The 16989-nt window shown below is 41.5% G+C and overlaps 1 non-coding gene across 1 annotated transcript; it reads left to right on the top strand.

Annotated features, from left to right (window-relative positions):
• Nucleotides 1-5495: 5495 nt before the first annotated feature.
• On the top strand, nucleotides 5496-5614 carry LOC145411761 (5S ribosomal RNA). The gene has a single exon (XR_013899462.1). It is a non-coding gene; the product is annotated as a 5S ribosomal RNA (ribosomal RNA).
• Nucleotides 5615-16989: the final 11375 nt, after the last annotated feature.

The raw sequence follows: 16989 nt of genomic DNA, 5'->3' as shown, positions 1-16989 counted from the left end.
CAAGCTTTTACCTAAATGCTTTCGTTGTCTCTTTTCACGTAAGTAATTTAGAACAAAGGCAAACGAATGTTGTGATTTACAGGTCTTTACGTTAGTTGCCTTTTTACGTAATACTTTAGAAATAAGTTAAGGAAAATCATGATATTGTCAGCGATATAAAAGAATAGCTAATTAGTAACATCATATGACTACGAGAAAGCTTATCAGACATCAGATGTGCTTATCAGAAAACATTATATGCGTTTTGCAACACTGAAAAGACACATGTCCGAAATGTCAGTGATCTTTGATCCATGGGTAAAATGCGTCTTGTGTCTATTGTGAAATTTTCATGAGTAAGTTGTTCTAAAATGAACTACACCCACATACTAAAACTGTTTATTGTGAGGATACCGGTCCTCTGCCGATATCATCTGTGACAGATTATTTGTGTTGCTTCCCTAACTCCTGTCCCTCATTAACATAATACTCGTATACCATGCGGATGCACAGTGCCCGAGAGGAACCTAGGCAGAATTGTTGTTTCGTCACAATAAACAGTTTAAGCATAGGGAATAATGTATAAGGCACAGTTAAGAGAAAAGCTAAACCTTTCACTACGAAACACACATCCTAAGCTGTATAAACAAATCCTCTGGGGCTGGCAAGAATTAAACAAGTGCCACTATCTTAGTGATGGGGTTAAGAGAGTATCATGTTCATATATCCAGGGAGTTTTGCATGGGCTGCTGTTACTGGCTATAAAGTTTACACCTTTGGTGGCAGTATTTGTAAGACTTTGGTAGTTTATCACTACAGCCACACGATTTTATTAGTTTTATGAACGACACCTTGTAGTGCAGTCTAAGCTCCTTTTCCTCGAACGTGTCGGACTTCACAGAGCCCATCCTTAAACCGAGGATAGATTTTGTGTAATTCCAAACACAGAAGAAAAAATACAGAGAAGTTTGTTTTTTTCTTGCAGATTCTTCCCTCCTAATTTTACCATTTGTCATGAAAGATCACCCATGCTCCCACTTGGCTGTTGAGAGGTCTTACGAGTATATAATGGATACTCTGGTTTCTAAATCCACGTATTTTCTCAAGCCACTTTTCTTTTTTTTAATGAGGAGTGGCTGTTGCTGGAGTGGCCTGTCCCCCATTCCCTGATACATTAATGCACATCTGGGCCAACTGTGATTTGCTGAAAGCGTGTGCACCAGTGACATGATGGTCGTTGACTGGTGTTAATCCCACTAATGTTGAAGCCTGGCCTCCATCAATGGATAGGTTCACAGGCGCTGCCGAGAGTGGTGGTGTTGGTGGTGATTAATTATACTGAGAACTCCGCGGAGGTTCGGTATCAATTGTTGGGCGTGTATGGTGGCCAAGATCAGGAATGAAGACCTGAGTATAATACCATCAGTGTTAACCAAAGAAAAACAACGTGAATGCAGAAATGAAAGGACTGAAGGAAGCAGGTAAGTTGTTGATGAACACGCTTGTTATATCTGTAAATGTTTTTTATGGAAAATTATGCTAAATTTTACCTGAATAACAAAAATATGGAGAATTAATATAAACTCATACTAAAATATACCACACAGGCTGGGTTAAGTCAACACTGCGGCAGGTTTGTAAACAATCGCATGACGGTGACGATGCCTCAAGAATGTGGCAACCTCCCACTCATCCTAATCTTTTTGTGGCATGTTGTACCTAATGCACGTGGAATAATCGTTAACCAAGCAGTTTCATGACAGCCTCTCCTTCCGCCAAACTATGTTACTCAGCTTGTTTCTTCAACTGTTGTCTAGGAATAGTCCATATTTTCATTATGAATAAACACGAGTTAAAACTTTCCCAATGCTACTTTCCCTTCTCTACAAGAGTTTACAGGTTAACGGTAATAAAATCGTTTGTAGATAGAAGGAGTAAACTAAAAATAAGTCATCGTATTGGAACACTAAACGACTAAAATTTCGGCTTCTTATTTTTTTAGACCTGTGATATAATTTTGGATCACTGCGTGGCTTGAAAAAATATGCCCGTATATTTGTAATTATGCCCTCGCTCCCTCCCAACAACAAATAACTAAATAAATAAATAAAAATGCTGTCGATGAATGTTGGGATAAGCCTCAGTGCTTGATCCTTCTGCAGTTCACTTCTTCATCTAATCCTCATCTTGAGCTCCTCCTCCCATACGACTTGACAGCAAACCCTACATGATTTTGGGTGCTTCCCTTGACAGCCATACTTGCGAAGGAGCGTTGTAAGCTGACGAGGGTGGGTAGGTAACAAGATCATTCACGACATATCGTTTCCTTTCATTAAAGACTCCAGCCTCGCCTTCGTCACAGGCTTTTGGCTTCCTAAACAAGAGTAAGATATATAGATTTTTTTTTTTTTTTTGCGTTTTATGACCTGAGAGAGAGAGAGAGAGAGAGAGAGAGAGAGAGAGAGAGAGAGAGAGAGATGAAACAAAAATTTGGTATATGAATCCAGCGTTCCAGTTCCAGGAGATAATGATCTCGTGCCGTACCGTGTGGTGTGTGATAGGGTGGTGACGGGAAGCACGGAACACACGCCATCAACATCCCCAGCATTATACAAACACCCGTGATCACGCTTGACGTATGGAAGACATATATATATATATATATATATATATATATATATATATATATATATATATATATATATGATAGCATGGTCTGGTAACAAACCATCGTGCTCAGTGAAATAGTGGATATAGCTTGTAACTCCTTCTGCCAGTGAGGTTCCTTTTGATTGGAGTTCAATTGTCTGCCGAATATAGAACAAATATTATGTCTCACTTATGAAGAGATTAAACAAGTTGTATGAAAAAACATACACAAAAAAGGTATCATTATTATTTCACAGGTAATCAGTAGAGATACTACATCACTGTCTATTTGTTAATCAGTGGAGGATTATGTATATGATGTTTGTAAAGATGAACTGGGTAAAAAGCGGCGGTTTCTGTTTGGCTCGTCTCACAAGTAGCCTACATAAGCAATCTGTACTGGACTTTAAAGTATTAACCCGCAGTTTCATTCACTGAGCTAGCTGATAAAACAACGTATGTTCATATAATTTAGTCTGAGAAACACAGGAGAAAGAAAGGAATGTGTTCGACTGCATAATGGGTGATTAATATTTTTCTGAAAACAGAAAACAAACAGACTGAGAAGAAATTAAAAATTGAGTAACCAGTGCCACCCAGTCGGCCATTTTTATAAAATTATTGTCATCTGTGATCCTGACATTCTCCAAAAGTAGAGTACTATTGCAGTTAGATATAAAATAGTGCTTCAACACTTTGCAAAGGAAGGTTTTGGTTTTACATAACGGCAATTTGACTCTCAAATAATTAACCAACCTTGTATGCCATCATAGCACCTTACCAAAGAACATATATTCAGTGTTCTATATATGGAAATGATACAGACAGAGATTTGTGGCAAATTTCAAACTTAGAATATGGGAAAGTGAGCTCACGGATAAGCTGCATACTAAATGACTAAAAAAAAAAAGAAGTCTCATTGTAGTGTATGAAAAAAGAAGTTTACCCGGCAGAAGGCATGTTAAAACACACATTTGGAAAACAAGCCATAATGCATATAATATATATTTAAATGCAATCACAGAAAATAGACAGTCATTGAAAGTAATGCACATCACGGAACTTAACATGGGCACATCAAAATAATTAGTGAGGAGGTAAAGGGAAACATAAGCTCTAAACAATGGGTTACAATCCCTCCAAAAGGAAAAGTAAGCCCCAGAAAAGGAACACCTAGAACTGCTATCTTCATGAAGCCGTTTACGCCATGAGGGACGTGAACTCCGGACAATATCCCTTCACGCCACCTTAACTGGCTGCGGGACACTTTATCAGTAAACCCCAGCGCCATCCCTCACTTGGCCACAATCATCAGTGAGGGCGGTAGTGGGCCGGGCGGGGCTGACTCTTTAACTTGATTCATTGCTCTGGGAGATATTTTGTGGACCTCTAGTCTGGATCACCTCTAGGATCAACATCACCCTCATCTTCCTCTCCTTCTCCTTTTTCTCCTCCTCCTCTTCGTCTTCCTCCTCCTCCTTCATTCTTATTCGTCTTCTTATTAAGATCATTATGATTTCTATTAGTATTATTACCCTCCTTCTTCTTGCTTTCCTACTCCTTCCCCTGCTCCTGCTCCTCCTTGTCATCATCGTCATCCTAATCTTCCTCATCCTTCTTCTTCTTCTTCTTCCTCTTATTATGATTATTATTATTATTATTATTATTATCATCATTGGTAAATATTATTTTTTATTAAATTATAAAGTTTTTAAGTATTCTGCTCTCTTTTTTATCGTGTGTTTTTTTTTTTATGCAAGAAAGGGGGAACCAAAGGCTAGGGGCCAGCAAACCTTCCAAGAAAAAAAAACAAAAACAATACAAAAGAGAGCTAAATTCAAGATCCGCACATTTCGAGATGCCTGGACACTCTGCGTTTGAGAGGCTGGAGATCATAGGAAGCAGGATACAGACAGAGGGAGACAATTCCAGAGCTGACCTGTTGCATAAATGAAGGACTGGGAGCAACGGTCAACTCTTGCACTAGATAGCTGGACAGAAAAAGGATGAGAGTCTGTTGCTAGACGGGCGCTACGCACCCGTCGTAGAGGTGGAGGGATACAAGCAGATAATTCAGAGGAGCAGTGACCACCGAAGCAGCGACAGAAAAGAGATGAAGATGCAACAGTGCGACGAAGAGACAGAGGTTGAAAGGAGCCGATAAGAGAAGGAGAGTTGATGAGACGAAAGACCCCCGACTCCACCCCACCTAGAAGAGCTGCATGTGTATCATTTGTTCGTTATCTTTATTGATCTGATGTTTTTTTTTCTCTCTCTCTCCTTCCTCAAATTATCCATCCAATGTTTTTTATATGGGGTTTGCCGTCATTATTTCCCTTCTCTACGAGCGACCTTTATTTTGCCTGTTTTCTAGATTAGCCCCTTCAGTACAAGAGGTAGGCTATTTAGCAAACAGTCTGACTTTACCGTAATCTGTCTATCTATTTGCTGCCCGACGCCTTAATCCCGTAAGGGGTGGCCACAAACAAATCGCCTCCATGTCGCCCTGTCCCCTGCCGTTTCACTACCCCGCTCCCAGCTCCCATCCCTCTGTCTCACATACCTCTGCACTCCATCCCTCCATCTCATCCTTGGCTTCCCACTCCCTCTACCCCCCTCTACCTCACTCACATACACTCCCCTGGTCAGTCTCCCGCTCTCCATCCTCTGCACATGGCCAAACCACCTCAGTGTGTTACTCCTAACGCTTCCTGTCACATCCACATTCACACGACAACGCTCTTTCACTTTCTCATTTGTCAGTCTGTCTCTCCATGTGACTCCACATACTTGTCTCGAATAACCCATTTCCACTGCACTCACTCTTGACTTGTGCCCCTTAAAGGTCCCAGCTTCATAACGTAAAAATGAACGGCCATACCACGTTGAGTACACCGCTTCCCGTCCGATCAGCGAAGTTAAGCAACGTTGGGTCGGGTTAGTACTTGGATGGGTGACCGCCTGGGAACACCAGATGCTGTTGGCATTCCTACGTGTCATGCGGGGTTGGTGGAGGATTAGTGCCCCTCCCTGTAAAACAATTAACTCTAAGCCCTTGGCCACCCCGTCTGGGATACATGGCGTCTGGCAATGAATGAATGAAATAATAATAATAATGATAATAAAGGCAATTGATGATGATCATAGTGATACCGGCAATGATGATGATGATGATTATGATAATGATGATGACGATGTGATGGATGATGATGGTGATGATGACGATTTGATGGGTAATGGTTTATTACAACGACGACGACGATGATTGATGATGATGATGGTGATGATGATGAAAGTCGCGGAAAAGAAGCTCACAGAAATCGTTATTTTTCTATGATGTCTTCCCTGGATCAAGTACGTTTCTCAGATCAATATTGCGAGTCTTTTTCTCCTCCAGTTTGTTCTAACTTTCATTCGCATCCCATTTCTGAAAGTCTTTGAGCTAATTTTTTTCACGACGCAATTATTGTTTTGTCACACGTCAGATTAACCAGTAAAGTGCGTTTTGTGAGCGTGTGACAAGCGAGCGAGTCATGTTATCGCAATTTCCCTCTGGTACACTAGAGCTGTTGCCAAAAAACTTAGTGTTACGACGCTTTTTTTTTTTTTTTTTTTTTTTTTTTTTTCGTAACTGAGGCCTTCACCGATTGGAGCCGAACACTCCCTTGGAAAACTCGAGATTCCAATGGGTTCCTACGCCTTTATGGGTGAGTTTTTTGTTGATAACAAAATTTATTGAATGAATGTATCACATGCAGGAAGAATTTCAACTGTACATCACATAGGAGTAAAGTTATTAGCTTCTGCTTAGCGTGACAGTCGGGTCGGGCCGGGCTGCTCATTTCCAAACTTATACAAGAGTAAACATAGCTGGCTCGCCTCACTTGTTCGCTCGTAATAATTTGTACGGCCTGAGACCGAACTGATGACATGATATCGTGAATGAATGTGAAAGAATTTTAGTGCGAAAGATCGTAAAGCAAAATGCTTACTTCACTGTCATCTTAGAAGCTCCATATCCATCCACCCATCCACTATATAATCCTATGTCACCCAATGAGGAGCGTAGGAACCCGGGGCTAGAGAAGTTGGTCCTGACATTTAAGATGAGAGCGACCAGCCTCACTCATCCCTGAGTAGCATTATGTGAGCAATAAACCCCAACCACCCTTGGATATAAACCTACACAGGCTCAATCCGATTGGAGCACCTTAATTACACAATAAACCACCAGGCGCCATAATTTGGTTATATGGTTACCACCCAGCGTAATAATTGGTTTCCTGGTGTACAGGAAACCATTTGGCTTGTCACTCAGTGTAGAGTCACCCATAGGCAGAAGGAAGAGGAAAGAATGAAGGGAAAAAAAAGACACAAGAGGGAATGTCAAGTCTCCCGAAGGCAGAAGGAAGAGAAACGAATGAAGGAAAGAAAGACTGAAGAGGAAGGATCGAAGGGTGGAAAGGGCAGACACCCAAAGCAGCACTACATCGAGTGAGTGGATGGTGAGCGCCCCCACCTACTACCTTCCAATAATTTCCCATCCACACCATATGCCCATAACAAATTGCATTTATCCTCACTGTTTACCTTAAAATGCGTTTTATCTAGATGCGCTATCACTTTAAATGCCTTACAGTCCATTGTACTTGCTGTCACCATTCACCGACCTACTGCATATATTCCATTCACACATCTCATACCACTCTTAAAACACCTCTGTACACCACTCATACGATATTCTCATACGTCTCCTAACTACTCCCGTATTATTTTTCCATACACATTTCTTACAACATTCACAAGATGTATACAGATTTATCACTTACTTCGATCACGTTTACTCATCTACCAAGATACAACTCTGCCTTCTTCCACTCCACTGATAAAAATTCATTCATCCAGGCCTTCCACTGTCTTTCCCACAAAATGTTCAATTCATTCTCTCCATTAACTATTATATTTTGTGCATAGACCCAATGAACACTAAGCATTCCTATTTTCAATCTCTGCACTACATTCTTCATGTATACCGTTATCACATTCTCGGACGACACATTCCCTCAATGCAAACCACTTAATTAAAAAAAAAGTGATTTTCAGCGCACCCTTCTAGTCATTCTCATTCAGCTTCGGTTTCTTTCTTTTTTCTTCTTTAATAATCATTCCAGATATTTCTTAATGGCACTTACTCCCGCGTAGCACTTTCAAAAACATTAAAACAGGAGTTCCTGCTACTTGCTCCGTCGGCAGGCACAGGCGGCGTGACAAAAAGATTATCATGCACAAACGAAGGAAAAATAAACAAACATTATGGATATGCAAGTGTATATAAATCATCTGCTTTGCGTTCTTGGGCATATATGCAGAAAGTTTGTTACTACTTTTTCTAAAATGTAATTATTGATCACACAGAAATGAATATACTGGTTATGCATATAACCTATTTACCAACAATAAAGAAGAGTAAGCACATGGCCTTGGTCTCTTTCCCTGTTTGCTCACCATCCTGGGCTGGGGATTGAAAGTAAACGGGTGGAAGTTCCAGATATGCCTGTGCAGCCGCCATGAAACTTTATGTGGAGAGCAACACAGGTGAGGCAGGTGGGGGCGTGTTGGCGCATGAGGGCTTGTTGGTGTGGGTGTATGTGGGTGTCGGACTGGATTATATTAAGCCACAGATTTTATACTTAACTTGCCGCCACTTATTATTGCTCTCTCTCTCTCTCTCTCTCTCTCTCTCTCTCTCTCTCTCTCTCTCTCTCTCTCTCTCTCTCAAACTGATTTAGGAGGCAAACGTCCCTTACAGACGTCGAGTGAGAGAGCAGGTGGCTTGAGAGAGGCCAAGTGGGGATGAAGGGTGAAAGTTATGGAGGTGGAGAGTGGCTGAGTGGGGAAGTTTGTGAGATGGGGCACGCCAGCTTTGAAAATCTGTCTTTGGAGAACACTGGGAGGTAAGGTAAAGGGGGACGCAGACACCATGAGGTGCTCATATCCGTAACTCTTTGAACCTCTGGCGGGTTATTCACTCATTATCCTTAGATACAAGGTGTTACCCTAGGTACCAGTTTTACCTAACAACCCATATGAGTTGAGTGACGCCAGCTGCCCGCACCAGGATCAAACCCTGGCCTACTGGGACGATAGTTTTGTGTTAAGCGAAGCCAACTACTCAGGCATCACTGAGGAAACAGCGGCCAGAGCTTAGGGGAGTGACGTCACGATTTTTAACACCTCCCATTATCTGATCATAGAGTGAGAGGAACAAAGGATGTGATATCATGGGTACTGGCACATCTCGTGGGTTAGAATAATTGTGGTTGGTGCTCAGGGAAGTGACATCGCAAGTTTCATCACCTCCCATTGGTCAAGAGCTTAACTGGAGGAGAATGTGCATGTCGGCTTGGTGCTTCTGGACAGCCTTGTAAACAAACTCTGTCTGCATCTACTTACATCAGTAGGCTTATAAGGTGATGTTTGCTGCGCTTTCACCAGTCCAGTGACGGAGACAGAATTATGTTGCTACAGTAGTATAACAGGTGATGCAAGGGAAAACTGAGAATCATACAACCTGAGAACACAATAATGGTAGTGATGAAGTTTGGGTTATTGAACAGGGAATATATGGATTTGGAATCTTTGTGGTGCATGCAGGACGAATTTGGCGAAGAATGCTAGAGCTGTGCGTGATTTTGGATGATTTAGGTCTAATCAAGAAATAAATAGGTTTGGGGGATGTAAAACTTCAGGAACAATGTAAGCATCAAGGAAGTATTTCAGGCTGATTTTCGTACAAGAAAATTTTTTAGATGAAAGAAAGAGATTTTATTCACAGTAACTGTTGTTACTGATGTTCCTTAACCCCAGTTTTTCTGGCCGAGCAGACCTCTCAGCTACATGTGAGAAGCTGCTTCTGTGGGGCTATCCAACATATATATACAGTACAGTACATACACCGTGTAAAATATCCAGCACCCTCCTTCAGGTAGAAAGCGCCTCAGCAGGGATGGACCAAGGTCCTTCCCCATGGCCAGGTTCAAAGAAACTTGAGGAAGTTGACGCCCGTATTCTTACACTTTTCTTTCCCTTTTAGATGCATGGGAAGGTTATCCTTCGCTGAACTGGTATTCTTTAAAAAAAAATCCTTCTCTTTCTGAGCTGCTCGAAAGATGAGGTCAAAGTCCATGTAATTATATCGACTTTGGGCAAGGTCTTCCCTTCGAGCAGCCATTATTATTGGAACTTGACGGAATCATTTGACCGTCTCTTCAATAATCCCTTCGCAGTTTTTGTGCGTTTTTTTTTTTTTTTTATAGCTAATTGTCTTGAATATATTTAAAATATCGATGAAAAGTACTGTACAATTATATTAGCACGATATACAACGATATACTGATTATTCAAATGCTATTTGTCTGTTTAAAAGTGTTACCCATGTCGGCTGAGATGTTTAGCCAGACACAAGTGCTCGTGGGCCCTTCGGGCCCTCTCGCACTTGCTCCTGCGGAGGGCTCTCGCGCTGCGTGCTCGCTTTCTCGTGCTTCTCACATGGCTCGAGTTGACTCGATTTCTAAAAGTCCCTATACAGAATGAACTGTTTTCCGAACGAAACTTTGATCGCTCTTAACTCTAATAAAAAATCATCAATTGAAATGGGACCAAGTTTGCGACATCAGCGATTTATTTCATGGCAATTTTGGTGCACCAGGATGCCTCAGTACCGAAGAAAGGCGCCCTCACCTCGCTGTGGGAATGAAACCCAAGTTGTCCGAAAAAAAGTCCGAGATATTAACCACTCGTCCACGGCAACCAGCAGGGCGGTGAGAGCGGCGTTTTATGGTCAAAATATGATCTCTCATTAAATATAGTAAAAGTTTTTCAATCGTGATGGGAATAATTTTTTTCACATCAGAGAATTTTTTGCGATTTTTGTGCCAATTTTGGTGCGATTTGAATGTGTAGTTTCGGCTGCCCAAAACACACACACACACACACACACACACGGCTACTGCTATAGTATATTAGATCAACAGGGCAGACGACGTACTACCTCCGATATTCATCCAGTGTTACATGATCTGACACTAACAAATCTTATACATTATGGCCAGAGTCACACGTGGATTTTTTTTCAACAGATATTTTGTTTTTTTAATTTGCCCGGAAAAGGAAAATCTGCCATCAAGGTCACACGAGTGGTTCGGCTATGTCATCCAGCTGGAAAAAAAAAAAAAATGAGCACCGCCATGCGAGTATATGAGGCGGACGTTAACAAGTGTCTTACATTTACGAATAACAACATTATAGATAATATCATTCCTCAAATATAATTTATTATCAAGATATTGTCCTGAGGAGTGAACACCGCTGTGGTGTCGGCCAGAATGGCATTTATGACTGAATACAAACCAACAGTATGGACGTGGTGGCGATCTCCCACATCTCAAATATGCTGTGTTTTCATTATCTGGCACGAGATAAGCGTGTTTTGATGTATTAATTTACAAATCTAACGCTCCACCATATCAAATATCAGCAGGATAGGTCGTTTTAGCATAACAGGGCTACCAACCTGAACATTTTCCCTTCCCTTCCAAGGGAATCTTTTTGGATACCGATGGAAATCAAAACTCCTTCGACGAGAAGGGAAAGTTTAGGGAAGGGATTATTTTTAAGAATACGGCTGTTAGCTCCCAGGTGATCACCGCAGCTGCCCTACCCAGAGTGCTGGAGGCTGCTCGTCAGCGGCTGATGAGGTCAGTAAAGGGAAAGAGCCAAATTACAGCCTCCCCCCCCACACACACTCATCATCATCATCATAATCGTCATCATTATCATCATCATCATCAACATATTCATCACCAATATTACAGGGGGGGCCTCTTTTATGCGACTGCATAAGAGCCAGAGAGAGTGATTAACGAAAACGGTATTAATGTATTTAGTTAGTTCCCCTTGACGCACCACACTAATTCCTCCATTCTTTGCAGCAGCCACCATAAGTTGTGGCCCCTTTACGTTCAAAGATGAAGAGAAATATTACCTATTCCAGCACATCCTCGTGCAGTCTGTGAGCTCTGTTTCATGTTCCGTATCGCGGTAAGAGTTTATATGTAATTAGTGCAACCTTCCTCAAATCAATGGGCACAAACTAAGCCAAACGCCCAACCCAGTAAGCAAGTGATGCCAGTACCATACAGACTGTAGTTCATATCTACCTAATACTTCACCAGCAAAGATTCATCACGTTTATACATGAAACAAAAGCGTTCTTGGGCCTAATGCTAATCACTTGCCAAAATACACTGTTGGCTATGGTAAAAGCTACCTACAAACCAAATTTGAAGAAAATTTGCAAATTTCTACGGAATTCATTCACCATGTTTCACAAAAGCCAGTCCATATTAAAGATATGGCATTGTATGTATGGCGGCTGACATTATGTCATCTCTGACCAAATCCTCACCAAAAGTAATTGGCTTCTGCACAGCCAGATAGTTGCTAGTTCCTGAAGGGTTGGTGAAAATTCGTCCACAATTTTTCGCGGTATTTTGACAACACACACACACACACACACACACTGACAAAAACTACATTGCCTCGCCTTACTAAAGGCGGGCAATACATATTGTTAGGAGCACTTTCCTACTCGTCATTTCAAAGCGCCTCTGATGTGTTATGTCATGAAATATTAGTACCCAGGGTTCCGAACTTCTGGGATCTGCTAAACTTGTGTGTTGCCACTCCACCGTGAAGTGTTGCCACTTCAACCGCAGCGCACAGCTCAGCACACAATTCCACACGTTTATCAATCGGTTACTCTTAAAAGGAACTCAATTATCACACTCTTAATCATTGCCTAATGCTCTAATAATTCTGTGTTGACCATTGAGACCACACTTCTCAGCAGGGGCGGATTTACGTGAGGGCTAAAGAGGCTGAACCCTCAGGCCACAAGCTTGTGGGTGGATCTCAGTTAATAAATATATAACTGAAAACTACGCAACATAGGTAATATTCTCTTTATTTGGCTTGATATACTTTTTACTTGCCTCAAATGAATAGAAAATATAACGGCAACACTTTCTTTAATGGTTTTTGACATTGTGACTTATGATGGTAATTTAATAATTTATGTGTGTAGGTAGGTATGTGTATGTATGAACAGATGGGTGAACGTCTGTATGTATGTATGAATATATGTACATAATTAAAAGGGGCCTCGAGGCAGAGTTAACTTTAGGCCCCAAGTTCTCGTAGCCTGCACCTACCTCCGGGATGATTAATCGTATGTCCTCACGACTCAAACAATCCACTGGGTTGTAGCAGCCACTCAGTTTTTGCAGTCTACGGGATTTTTCCTTAATAGTTCAGTGATTACACTTTAAGGGATTTATCCTTAATGCTTCAGTGACTGCAATTCATGGGATTTATCCTGAAGGCTAATTTTCCCTTCTATAAGGTCAGTTACCTGCTCATCATTCACACTCTTTAACATGGTTATCTATCTATAGCCAGACACCATAGGCCTAATCCCGTAAGGTGTGGTCGTGTGTCTTTGAGTTAGTTGTTTTAAGGGGAGGGGTACTAACCCTCCGCCAACCCACTTGTTGACACGTAGGGAACACGTGTAGGTTGGTTATATGGTTACCACCCAGCGCTGAAAATGGTTTCCTGGTTTACAGGAAACCATTAGGCTTGTCACTCAATGTGAAGTCAAGTGAAAAGGTAATAAAAAATGACAGGAAAGATGGGAGAAATAGGAAGAAAGGAGGACGGACACAGAAAATGATCAAGGTGCAGGAAGAAGTAGGCGGCACTACATCAAGTGAGTGGATGATGGTCGCCATCACCCAACCTAATATAGATATTAGCAGCACTGTGATCTTCTTTTGCTAAGGACTCGATACCAACTCTATTTTAGCTTAGTACTCACTATTTACAAACACTGACTTTAATCGAAAATAATAAGAAGTGGTGAAACTAGTGACTCCCTCGACCTGCTTAGAAGATCCACTTAACAATGAAAATGAAATCCTTCACTGCCAGATAAAGCTGTTTTGGAACTACTCATCTCTTCCTGAAAGTGTATTTGAATGCTGAAGGAGCTGATCACAAGAGATATTCGTCACTTCACTTTGAAGGATATTCGTGAATAATGGTGACACAGCACTTACAAACCGGTGCAGGAATTGGACTGTCTACTTCCTTACATTCTTTCGAAGCAGACAAAGTATATGGCAACATTCATCATGTTGCTTTTTCCCTGAGTGATATAATACTGGCTTAAACTAGTGAAGATGCAGCACATGAGAGCCAGTTTAAATACAACTGGTGAAGATGCAGCACATGAGAAGCAGTTATAATACAGCTGGTGAAGGTACAGCAAATGAGAGTCAGTTATAATACAACTGATGAAGGTGCAGCACATAAGAGCCAGATTAAATATACCAGCGCGACACATTCGTCATCCACGTATTTCGCAGTGGATGCTACTTCTCTGACAGCTTGGGTGGCACATTGGCGTTTGGGACCTCAGTATAAAAGGGTTTTATGTTGCAGTGTCGAGGGATGAGTAACCTATTTCTGAAATGTTCTTACTATTATATCACTTAGTTTTTGGAGTCTGGTTATTGGGTATTCTTGTACACGTATCGCAAGAGTTTGGGTTTTGAGTTTGTTAATGTTGGTGCGAAATGGACTTTTGTTGTTGTCTCATGGGTTTGGGAATCTAATTCTGGATTTCATATGATACAGTGTCATGGAATTGGCACACTGGATCTGAAGTTCTTATGTTGGTACAGATATCTCTGAGGTTCTTTTGCAGTGTTCTCGGGATGATTTCATACAGATCAAGAAAAGTCTGTCTGATCGAACTGACATAGAACTACGTCCAAATAACCTCTGTAGTACAAATACGGTTTTCCTATAATAATAATGTTCCCTTCAGACAGTTATAGTCAGCTCAGTGATGACGCATCTCCCATTGTTGTTGTTGCTGTTGTTCTTGTGGCAACACCAGACTCATCTGAATGTGAATCCGGCAGACAACAGATTGAAGCTTCCTTCCCCTAGTGCACCATCCTCCCTAAACAGGATAGGGAGTGAGTTGAGGGACGTTTGTGTAATCGGGCAGTAAAGCCACCTGAGGATGTTGGTGCACGTCCCCAACCACCACCCTCTCCCACAGTGAAGTGGTTAAGCAATATTGCGTAGGTCGTGATTCACTTTGCAGGTGACAGTATTTTGTCCTGCTAATGACTATGGTCCTTTCACCGCAAGAAGTCCGTTCAGGGTGGGGCCCACCTGGTGAATCACCTCTAGCGATGCTGCCAAATCAACCGTAGTACATGCCTCTCTCTCTCTTATTTCCCATCTATGTGCTATTTGAAATTGTTTTTTATATTCTGTATATAGTAAAGGAAGCTATATAGTACTCTGAGTATCACATTTTAGAATTATAACAACGATTTGAATGAATTCTACGACACGTGGCAGCGCTTTTTTCCCATGTTGCCACGCCGAGGTCGGCGAGGGACCCAGGGTCAGAGAGAGGATTAGGCCTACAGGGGAAACCTCTTAAAAATAAAACGTGCCTAGACTTTTACCTCATAGGTGGTGTGGAAAAAAGTTGAAAATAAATAATAAATATATACAATCTATATAGATATATATATATATATATATATATATATATATATATATATATATATATATATATATATAGATAGATAGATAGATAGATAGATAGAGAGAGAGAGAGAGAGAGAGAGAGAGAGAGAGAGAGAGAGAGAGAGAGAAAGAAAGAGAGAAACAGGTGGGATGGGGGTAGGTCAGAGTCATAATCCGATAATTGGTGGTCAAATTGGCAACGTCGCACTCGGGGGAATTCCAACTTCTGCCACACCCTGAACGGACTTCTTGCTGTGAAAGGACCATAATAACCATCAGTTTATTCCGGATAGTGACGTAGGAGGTCATTTGTAAGTCTCGGACACTATAGGGTAGGGGTACGTAGGTAAATGAACGTGATTAAGCAAGCACGACAAAGGCAAGACGTTGTTTGGGAATGGATACAATAACGTGGGTTGAGCGCAATGATGAGAGGCAAGTGCGAGGCTGATAAGATAACAAAGGAGAGGGCATAGGGTTAATGAGAAGATACCAGGAGTAATAAAGGAAGATGCATCATACACTATGTGGAAGTGGAAGGAAACACAAAAGATCGCTGCCAGAGGAAGCCAGGGTCCTAGATAGAGGAAATGAGTCTCAGCCGGATAATCCATTTCTTATCTCCAGTATTAATTCCTTCATATTGATATCAGACTGAACAACATAGCATCTCCGTAGGTAAATGTAGTCTTCTTTAAACTCTTTAATACAAATGATCACTCTTCTGTCTACCATATACTGTAGTGCATTCTCTCTATTACAAAAGTTCACTCTGTAGTATACAGTAAATCACCCTTCAGTTTAATTCACAGCGTGTTCTATTTAATACAATATATCACTTCAGTTTAATGTATAATGTATGCTCTTTAAAACAACATTGACTATCATTTTTCAGTTTAAGGTATAGTGTATAGTCTTTATAACAACAAGTCACTCTTTGGTTCATTCGTACAGTACCAGGTATATTCCATTCACTACAATATATCACTCTTTCGTTTAATGAATAGCGTATTCTCTTTAATACAAAAGGTCACTCTTTAATATATGGTGCTTACTTCGAATACCGCCAAACAAAAATTACTTACGTGATAGTACAGTATGTAGGCTATACTATCTATCTATCTATCTATAGCCCTACGCCCTAATCCCGCAAAGGGTGGCCGCAGACAAAACGCCTCCAAGTCACTCTGTCACCCACCATTTGACTCCCCTCCCCCCAACTCACCCCCCCCTCCCTCATATACCTCTCAACTCCATCCCTCCACCTCATCCTCGGTCTACCCCTCCCTCTCCCTCCCTCCACCTCACCTACATACACCCTCTTAGTCAGTCTTTCATTCTCCATTCTCTCCACATGTCCAAACCACCTCAGTGTATTTCTCCTAATCTTCTCAACCACATCCACATCTACCCCACAACGTTCCTTCACTTCTTCATTCGTCAACCTGTCCCTCCACGTCACTCCACATGCTCCTCTCAAGTAACTCATTTCCACTGCTCTCACTCTTGACTTGTTCCCCTCTTGCAAGGTCCACGCCTCGCTTCCATACGTCAGGGTAGGGATCACAACACCATCATGCAGTGACTTCTTAACTTCCATACTCACCTCCCTATTTCTCATCACTGCTTTCAGTGTACCAACAACCTTTCTTCCCTGCTGTACCCTTTCACGTACTTCATCCCCCAAAG

Source organism: Coenobita brevimanus, chromosome 90 (assembly GCF_032717465.1).
Source record: "Coenobita brevimanus isolate Jiangsu-jjx chromosome 90, ASM3271746v2, whole genome shotgun sequence".
Lineage (NCBI taxonomy): Eukaryota > Metazoa > Arthropoda > Malacostraca > Decapoda > Coenobitidae > Coenobita > Coenobita brevimanus.
Note: the sequence above shows the minus strand (reverse complement) of the source record. Positions and strands in the feature narration are given on the sequence as shown.